Here is a 9,550-nt window from a genome sequence, read left to right on the forward strand (position 1 = left end):
TAGACAACTCATGTTGGATATACGGTACTACTTTCTCTGACAATTTAAACCACTATTTTTCTTCCATCTTTTCTGGAAGTGCCATTGTTCCAAATACAATTAAATGAGAAACCACATGACTGAATAATCTGTACAGGTCTCTAGAACCAGATACACTGTTTGGTTAGAATGTGATAAACCTATTAAAACATATTTTCAGGAGTCTGTTCCCTGACATACATGTTGATTTAACCTAATAATGAAGAAGGTACAGGTAGTAATTCAATTGCACTATTACTTCTGGGTCTTTCTAAGTGGAAATGTATGCTCCTGAATGTACCCAAAATTTTAAGCCAAGAGGTTCCAAAAAGGTTCATGAACAGACAGGTTCATGTATAATCCAGCTCATAAGGCATATGAAGGTAGAGTTCAGATTCTCATGGTTTTCTTAAGTATGAAGTAATTCCTTATTTTCATAAATCTTTCAAAACCATAGAACCCCAAAAATCTAGTGCTCATCGTTCTCCTTTACAGCACTTAAAATGTTTTCACTTTTAGAATAAGAAGCTAGAGTCCTGAGGCACGGCCTATTGATCTGTGGTGAAGCCAACACAACCCAGCTTCCGATATGCCATGTACAGAAAGTAGGGGGGAAAGCATGCCAGCAGAGGGCTCTAGAAAACAAAAGACCTGACATGCTACAAAGATTTTTTAAAAAGCCAACTGTATAAGACCTGTCTCTCACTGATATCATTTAGAAGATGCTGGTCCCACAGCTGAGACATCCTTCCTGAATCACAGTAGTAATAAGCAAGATTAATCAGTATTCTTACATCAGAAATAACAGTTAAGTAACAGTAGCAAATATTTTGTCCTCACACTAAATGGTTCCAAAAAGGTTGATGATCAGTATTTGTCCAAATATTTAAAGTTAAGGGGGAGGGCTTACAAAGCAATGGCACATCTCCAACACAGATTTTAAAAGCTCCAGCTTTTAACATCTTTCATGTTTAAGCACCATCATAAATGACAACCAAGGAATATGTAGCTCTACTTCCACAGAATCCATTCCACTTTTTCCTTCCACCAGCAAAGAAGGTTTGCAACAAACAGACAAACTTCTCTCTGTAGCTTCATATACACTTGCCTGTTCTTCATTAACCATCAGTACACTTAGTTTTCATTATCATTTTACCTGGAATTTTACTTTTCTTTTTAAAATAACCCACTTTGCCATGTCCCTCTTGGTAAATAAATTAGCAAAATGGGTGGAAACCACAACAATTTCTTCCTGTCATCTGCAACAACTTTCTGTTACAAAAGGAGCTGCACTAGCCAATAGTAAAATATCTAATTTCAGTTAGAACTGAAGGCTTTAAGTAGAGGAGTTGTGAGAACAGAGTTCACAAATGCCTTTAGAAATAGATTTTGTGCCCATGCCTTTGCTTCAGAACTGTAATTTATACTTAGCAGTTAATAGCAATTGCAGTTTCCCTCACATTGTAGTTGAGGGGGTGTCATAGATAGAGAGCTATATATAAGAACTGGATAGTAAATGTAGTTTGTGATGCCTATCTTAGGCTTCAGTTGCTATAACTACGTGTGAAACAATAAAAGGTGGGAGGCAGACAAATCTGGAGGATGGGGTTTTCCCTGCAACCATGGTAGTCCCACTGAGACAATTGGAGGATAAGCAGCTTTACTGTTGCGGCTCAACAGGTTCTGTTTTCAGAATATACCTCTAAGGCTGATAACAGTCCAATAAGGCCCACCTGAGCATGAGGAATAAACTATAGCAAATCTTCTTCGAGGAGTGGCCAAGTAGAAGCTAACCCAAAGTATAAAGCAGATTGCTGCCTAGTTCTGGTTGCCATAGGAACGCAAGGATTCAGGAAAGTCGAGGTCAACTGGGAGAAGGCCCAGTTTATCATTCTTGCTTACTTCGATTTGTTAATTTTATTATATCTCAATTCAATAAAATAATGATAATTGGCAGAAGCTATAAGGGGAAGCAGTGATTTAACAAAAAAAAAAACCTAGAGTGGGAAAGGCTGTTGAAAACTGTTCACTAGAAATGCAGATATATCTGCCTGAAAGCTGCACAGATTCTGTGTCAAAGTGGAGACAATCTTGACTGAGTGAGAACTGGGGGGGGGGGGGCTTGTCTGAGAAGCAAGGGATCTCAGACTTCTAGGCTTGGAGAATTCAGTTTTGGGAGAAAGGTGGGTATAAGTAGTGATGGTGATGATGATACAACAACAGCAATAATAATATTAGAAAAAAGGCTTAGTAACTGCAATGAGATGGGCCTCGGGAGGACAGCCCACATCAAAATCCCAGCAACAATTTTAAAGCAATTGCCATGAGAGTTGGAGGCTGCCAGCTGAGGCCAACAGTCAAGTGTAGGCATCCTGAATCTTCCTGGGCTTGTGGACACAATTGAATTTTTGAGAACGTGCCACTGGCAGCCTTACTTTGGCTAGCATGGAGAGTGAATCAACATCCACAAAATGTATGGTAGGCATGGCCAGTCACTGAACACACCTTTCTCAGAAGCCAGACTAGTGAGTCTAAAAGAAAAGTAATGTGCTCAAGAAATTAAACGCATGGCAGGCAGAAGTGAAGGTCTGAGTTAAAAGCTACTTCTTTAAACCCAATGTTTTCTACTCAAATGCACATTTCACAGGAGAAAAACGGATGAGGTGCAGCAACCACTTGGCTTTGAAACTGAACACAAGACAGGCATGGGGCCTGGCTTAATCTCAAATATTATTCCACGGTGTTTCCCTGTAATGGACAACAAAATATACCTAGTTTGCGTAAGGAAAATACAATGGTCTAACACCCAGAGCACTTTGGATAAATAAATCACCAGGAACAGATGACATACCAATAGATCTGCTTCAGTCCACAGAAACAGAATCTCCTCTAGTTCTAACTAAAATCTCTACGAGGACAGTTTTCCTGAACTTGCCTCGGTGTGTGTAAACAAGCGTGTGGTCAGGGTAACCCAAAAGTAAAATGGATTTTCCTGTCAGTGTAGATGCACCCTTGGAGGTCTCTCATCCATAGAATCTCCATAGGTCAAAGTCAGCTTGACAACAGTTAACAACAACAACACCCAAGATGTCTCCTCAAAATAAGTAGGTACATAAGCAGCAATAATAGCAAAATCAAAAGAACACACAAACAAACCGAAATACAATATTCATTTTCCATCAGCTGTTCCAAGTCTTACTAGTTGCATATTACTAGTCCCCACCTGACAATTCTCCTTTTTTTGTCCTCTGCCTTTTTTCTCAACACATAGATTGCAGCTGCCCACTGCAAATACAGAACTTACTTATTCTGAAACCACCTCATCATGTTTCTAAGATTCCCTATGGGCCGTTATTTACTTCCACCCAAGTATGGTGTCTGGCACTATGGCGTGGAACAGATGGGCAAAATAAAGTGGTTTCTGTCCATTTGGAAGGTGGGGCATTTAGATGACACACACCTCCAAAATGAAGTCATGCTCTGGAGATAAAAATTGGAGCAAACAGAACCTGGGATAGCTCAGCTTAGCGCAGAAGATGTTCATCTTGGCCCTTGCATGTAAATGTCCCAATGCAAGTGTGGGGCTGCAGCAAAGCAAAGAAATGAAAGAGTGACAACTCCAATGGATATAGCTTCAAAATCCAAAAACCAGACAGTCCAACAGGGGTGCATCAGGTAAAGGGGATATGTGGTGCAGCTCCATGACTGTGCTTTGCCAAGCTATCACTTGCACACTGATACACTGATGCCCTGAACTAGCGGAGCATTGCATATTGACTGTGTGACTAATCAAAGGGGTGGCCATCCAATGGGATGGCATCTGTGGTCAGGCTGTGTGCATTCGGCCTGCCTTGGGATTGAGCCATGCTGGAAGCAGGGTTTCAAGCTACTTTAGGCAAAACCAAGATTGAGCTTCTTTTTCCTGCCCATCTACTCCGGGCCTATGTTAGAGTTACCAGTTCAAGGGTAAGACTGTAAATGGAGATAAATAACTTCTGTTTTATCTAGAACTGCCAATGTATATTTGCTCAGTTCTTTACAGAACATTCTGATGTCATTAATGGACCATTATGGTATTTTGGTTTCAATTTCACATAAAAATTGCATCTTTTATGGAATGCATCTATGTGACGTTTTCAGCTGCAAATAAGATTTCATTACTTACACCACCTACACAATAATACATTGTGCAATTTCTTCTGACTTCTTTCTAGGAGTGTCCAGTGAAGTATATATTGAGACTAGGTCACCTGCCACACCCCCTTCTTTCCTTAGAAAGCTGCTGCTGTTGCTATTGCTGATATATAATATCTGCTTCTGTACATAGTGTCATTATACCTTGCAAGAAGTTTTCATCACTATTGCTGAAGCATTTTTGCAGTGATTTTAAAATGTTTATATTGTGCTCTGTTGCAATGACTTCATACAGATATAGGCCTGTTACAGACAGCCAAAATAAAGCTGCTTCGAGTCACAATGGAGGTATGGTGTTTCAATGATGCATGCATCTTAGTTAGAGGCCAGAAGCCACACCAGCCACATCCATCTGGAGTGGTGGCTTTGGTGCGACTTCTGGACTCTTAAGACACATGCATCATTGAAACACCATACCTCCACTGTGACTCGAAGCAGCTTTATTTTGGCTGTCTGTAACAGGCCATAGTATCGTTTCACTGCAGCTAAGAACAACCAATACTGTATGTTTCCTAGCTGCACCAAGATCTGTTAGAAATTTGAGGCAGGCGGAAGATGCAACTCAAGAACAGGAATCAGAATATTAATTCCTTATAAGATATAGCTGCAGGAAAAAATGCCCATGTGCTGAGATGCACTGGTATTGTAGTAAGCTGTCAAAATCTAGCCATTAAAGGTTGAGGAGAAAATTGTCATGGAAGCATACATCGTCATCATACCATTAAAATATACAAATCAATTAAAACATTTCAGTTTAAAGCAGTACAGCATCCTCATCCCATTCTTTAAAAAACTTTCAGTTTTAAAAGCCTGTCAGAATGAAAAGGAGTCTGCTTGCCAATAGAAGACAGAGGGAGAGGACTATTCTGGTCTTCCTGAAAAAGGAATTCTAGAGTGTGTAATTGTGCAAAAGCACTCCTGGGCACAACAGAAACCATATTCAAAGCTCAGTGCAGTACACCCAAATGATGAACCTGCATTTTAGTGCTCCTAAAGAATTCTGCCAAAGAGGAATGGAGTGGGTACACTGGGTGCAAAAGGCCTGTCCACAGAAATACCTCTAATCTGTAATCAAAATTGATTGAAAACCTAAAGTAATTCTTCTTCTGAACTAGTATCAGTTAATTCTGCAAGAAAATAAGGAAGTGGTGATAAAAATTCAAACACAATTCCAATATTGTATGTTAACTCATCAGATAATACCAGTATTCCAGTTAACACACAATTCCAATATTGTATGTTAACTCATCAGGTAAGATACTGGTGTACAGGGAGTTGATACCCATAGTTAACAAAAAATAATTCAATCCAAAATTTTATACCCTCCAATCTATTAATTAAATTGTTAACATAGCTGTTTCAAGATTTCACAAACATAACAAAAGGGTGTAAGAAGGAATGCACATATTGGGATAATGGTCCCAATACTGTATTGGAACTGGGGGGAAAGTGCATGACCAGATTCAGGCAAAAAAATTTATGTATCTTAGGAAATTTTGTGTGTGTGTGTGTAACCTGTATCTGTGGTTCATTTGTTATTGGGTTTTTTGTTTTTTAAATAGAACCACAGAGATGGATTTATGTCCCAAAAGAAAAGCTTCCAAAACAGTAGAGGATGATGTGAAAATAGATGCTATTTTTATTAATTTATTCATTTTTATTCCACTTTTTCTCCCACCATTAGGACTAAAAACAGAATATTAAAACTAGAACAGATTAAAAACATACAAAAACATGATTAAAATGTATAAAATTTATTTTTAAAAACTGATTATAAAATTAAAACCATTAAAATTTTTTGTTAAGACAGGCTATATAACCCCCACAAAACAAGACACCATTAAAAGTCCATTGTAGTCAGTTTCTTAAAAAAACAAAACCTGTTGGAATAGGAAAGTTTTCACTTGTCAGAAATAGAGCGAGAAGAAAGCAGTCTTCACATCCCTAGGAAGGGACTCCCAAAATCATGGAAATGGCTCTCTCTTTTGTATTCACCAGCCATAGCTAAGAAGATGATGACCCTGAAAGAAGAGTCTCTCCCAAAGATTTTAGAGTTCTGGCAGGCTCATATAGGGAGATATGACCTTCAGATGCTACATGTTTTGTAAGATCCTGAAGGAGTGGCTTACAGCAGGTACTTATCTGTCCCTTTAATATAGGCATCCCTAATTATTATAACAATAATCCCAACATTTTCATGACTGTACACCTATTCAAAGAGAGATGATTTTTAAAGTGGATAAATCAAACCGTGATTTACATGGGGTATTTTCCGATTTTTCAAAGTTCTTGAAAATTCAAAAGAAGTAAATGAAGGGGAGGAAAAAAGTGGAATCTGGCAACACATTGAAGACTAACTAGTTTTTATTTTTATCACGAGTTTTCATGGATGTAAACCCAGTTGTAAAAGTGCTACCACATTTCTTTTTTCTTCCCTTTCCTCTTTTTTTATGTTGCAAAAAACTAACATGGCTACTTCTTTGAAAAGTACTGTCTGACAATTAAGTTTTCAAAAACTTAAATATGTTTATTGGATATAAGTAGAGACAGCCAGAGTGGTGTAGTGGTTTCAGCATTGAAGCATGACTCTGTAGACCAGGATCTGAATCCCCACTTGGCCATGGAAACCCACTGGGTGACCTTGGGCAAATCACACTCTCTCAGCCTCAAAGGAAGGCAAAAGCAAACTGCTAAGAAAACCCAACAATAGGTTTGCCTTAGGGTCACTATAAGTCAGAAATGACTTGAAGGCTCACAACACAACAAATAAGTGGAATATTTAGATGACATCTGAAACTGGTGGGCATAATGATACTACCAAAAAAATTAACTTTTCTCTTAACTTTTGATTGGTGTGTCAAACAAAATACAGCTACTCTGTTATGGAAAGGATTATATATAGAAACAAGCATGGAGCTAAACTCCAAATTCAGAACACACTTCTCTATGTCCTATAGGCACGTTACAGAGCGCCCAAAATAAATTGTATTAAGACAGATTGACTACTTGATTTGTTTCTGCCTGCCACATCAAGTGCAAGAAGAAAATGATGGGAAGGCTATGTTTCTTGTCTCAGTGACCATAATCATATGTGGGCCTTTGTTCTTTGAAGCGCCCACAAATTCTTCTGCAGTACCACTGGCATCTATATCTATAGGGGCATTAGTAGTTTCCCTCCAAGTTACTTTTTACTTTCTTTTTGGACTTTTTTTTGGGGGGGGGGCAATTATAAACCTTAGAATCCATGTAGTCCCTTTTATTTCTTGTAATGTTTGTTTGTTTGTTTGTTTGTTGGGCTTTTGTCATGCACAGTATATGAAAAAAATGTTGGAATCTGATTTTATTTTATCAGAAGCCATCTATTTTGTGTTTTTATTTGTATCTCCATTTTTTTCAACTGTACACATAACAAATTAATTTCTTCTTGGGCATCAAATCAAACATCAGATGAAAAAGAAATTTTGTTCATAAGATAGATCCACTTCAACTTAAATTTCATATCATCCAAAAATATAACTGGAGTTTAAATTCCTGAATGCCTAAGGGATACAAGATGATATAAGGTAATCTGTAAATTAGCAGCATATAGATCTAATTTCACCCTTTTCTTTCTTAAGGATGTAAACTGCACCCATTCCTGACTTTTTGAAAATGGTACCATTAGTAACCAATGAGGATGAAGGCATATCCTCCTTAGAATGAGCAAATGAATTACTCCACTGAGCTTTATCTAGTACAGGTAATCAAAACCAACAGGGACAGGGTTACATATATCACCAAATCTCAGAAAAAAGCATGTGAAATCCTAAATTTGTATTTGTCACTGAATAAATACCAACTCTATGCAGGTTGAAAGTAGTACTGTATATAATATGAAATAAGACTTGTTCTATGTATACACTTCCTCAGGTACTACAGCAGCTTGCTTTGAATGAAAGAAATACAACAAAATCCTTGCCTTTTGATTCACCTGGCTTATTCTTTTGTCTCTTCTTGACTCACTTTGCACTCTAACCCTGGCTCAGCTTCAACAAACAAAGAATGTATATAGAGTATATAGATTCTGGCACCCATAACTTTTAATTGATTTTTACTTAATTAACACTAACATTGTTGAAGAAAACAAAGCAAGGATCAGCCCACACAAATATGTGCAGCAGCAGGGAGAGGAGGGACAATTAAATGAATTCTCCCCGCATTTACTCTAGAACGGTAATGGCAAACTTTTTAGAGACTGAGTGCCCAAACTTAGTGGTGTTCATGCACCTGGGAGGGGGGGACTTCCAGGGGGGAAACTTTGGACGGCTGGACTTTTGGGGGCAAGTCACACAGTCTCAGCCTCTGTGTTATCTTGGGCAAGTCATACTCTCTCAGCCTCAGAGGAAAGCAAGGGCAAACCCCCTCTGAAAAATTCTTCCAAGAAAACTCCTTGATAGGGTCACCATAAATCACAAATGACTCAAAGTCACACAAAAACAAGCCCACTCTCATTCCTTGTCTTCTGTTAATCAGAGGCATGCTGCATTTGAGCCTGGAGAGAGCATAAAGCCATAACGGCTAGTAGCCATTGATAGCTTTAGCTTCCATGACTGTGTGAGATAACTTCTAAAGCTTTAATGTTTACCTTTTAAAGTTGGCACTCATCACCTCATTTTATGGTAAATTTTATAACTATGTTTTGTCTGAAGAATTAACTTGTTTGAAGAACTAATTTTCCATCCTGCAGCTTCACTGAATTCTAGACTGAAATTCTAGTATTGCATAAAAAGGGTGGAAACCCTCTCTGTACATACCATGCAAAATATTTTTTTTTTAAATCTATCATGGGGTAGAAAACTTTGAGAGGGCCAAGGGCCAAACCCACCTCTCATGGCTTTTGGAGGAACACACAAACTATGCTGCATTCCCTTGTAGTTGTTGTCATGTGTGCCAAGTTATTTCAGACCTATGGTAATACAAAGGTGAACTTACAACAGGATTTTCTTGGCAAGATTTGTTCAGAGAGTGTTTGCCTTTCCCTTCCTTTGAGGCTGAGAGAATGTGACTTGCTTTACTGATTTATGGCCTGCCTTTCTCTCAATAATGAGACTCTGAATAATGAGACATCATATTAAAAAATAATGCAGATGAAAACTATGCAGTTTGTATAGCTTCAATGAAAGTATAAATATAAAAATTAAAAAAAAACCAAGTAAACAATTGATAAAATAGAAGTTAATTTAAAGACTACTTACCAACCTTAAAAATAGCACTGTAAAATATTAAGCCCATCGCTCTGAGAACATAAGCAACTTATGTCTTAACTTGCTGATAAGAGAGCAAGGATGGGGCCATTCTT

Source organism: Sceloporus undulatus, chromosome 2 (assembly GCF_019175285.1).
Source record: "Sceloporus undulatus isolate JIND9_A2432 ecotype Alabama chromosome 2, SceUnd_v1.1, whole genome shotgun sequence".
NCBI lineage: Eukaryota > Metazoa > Chordata > Lepidosauria > Squamata > Phrynosomatidae > Sceloporus > Sceloporus undulatus.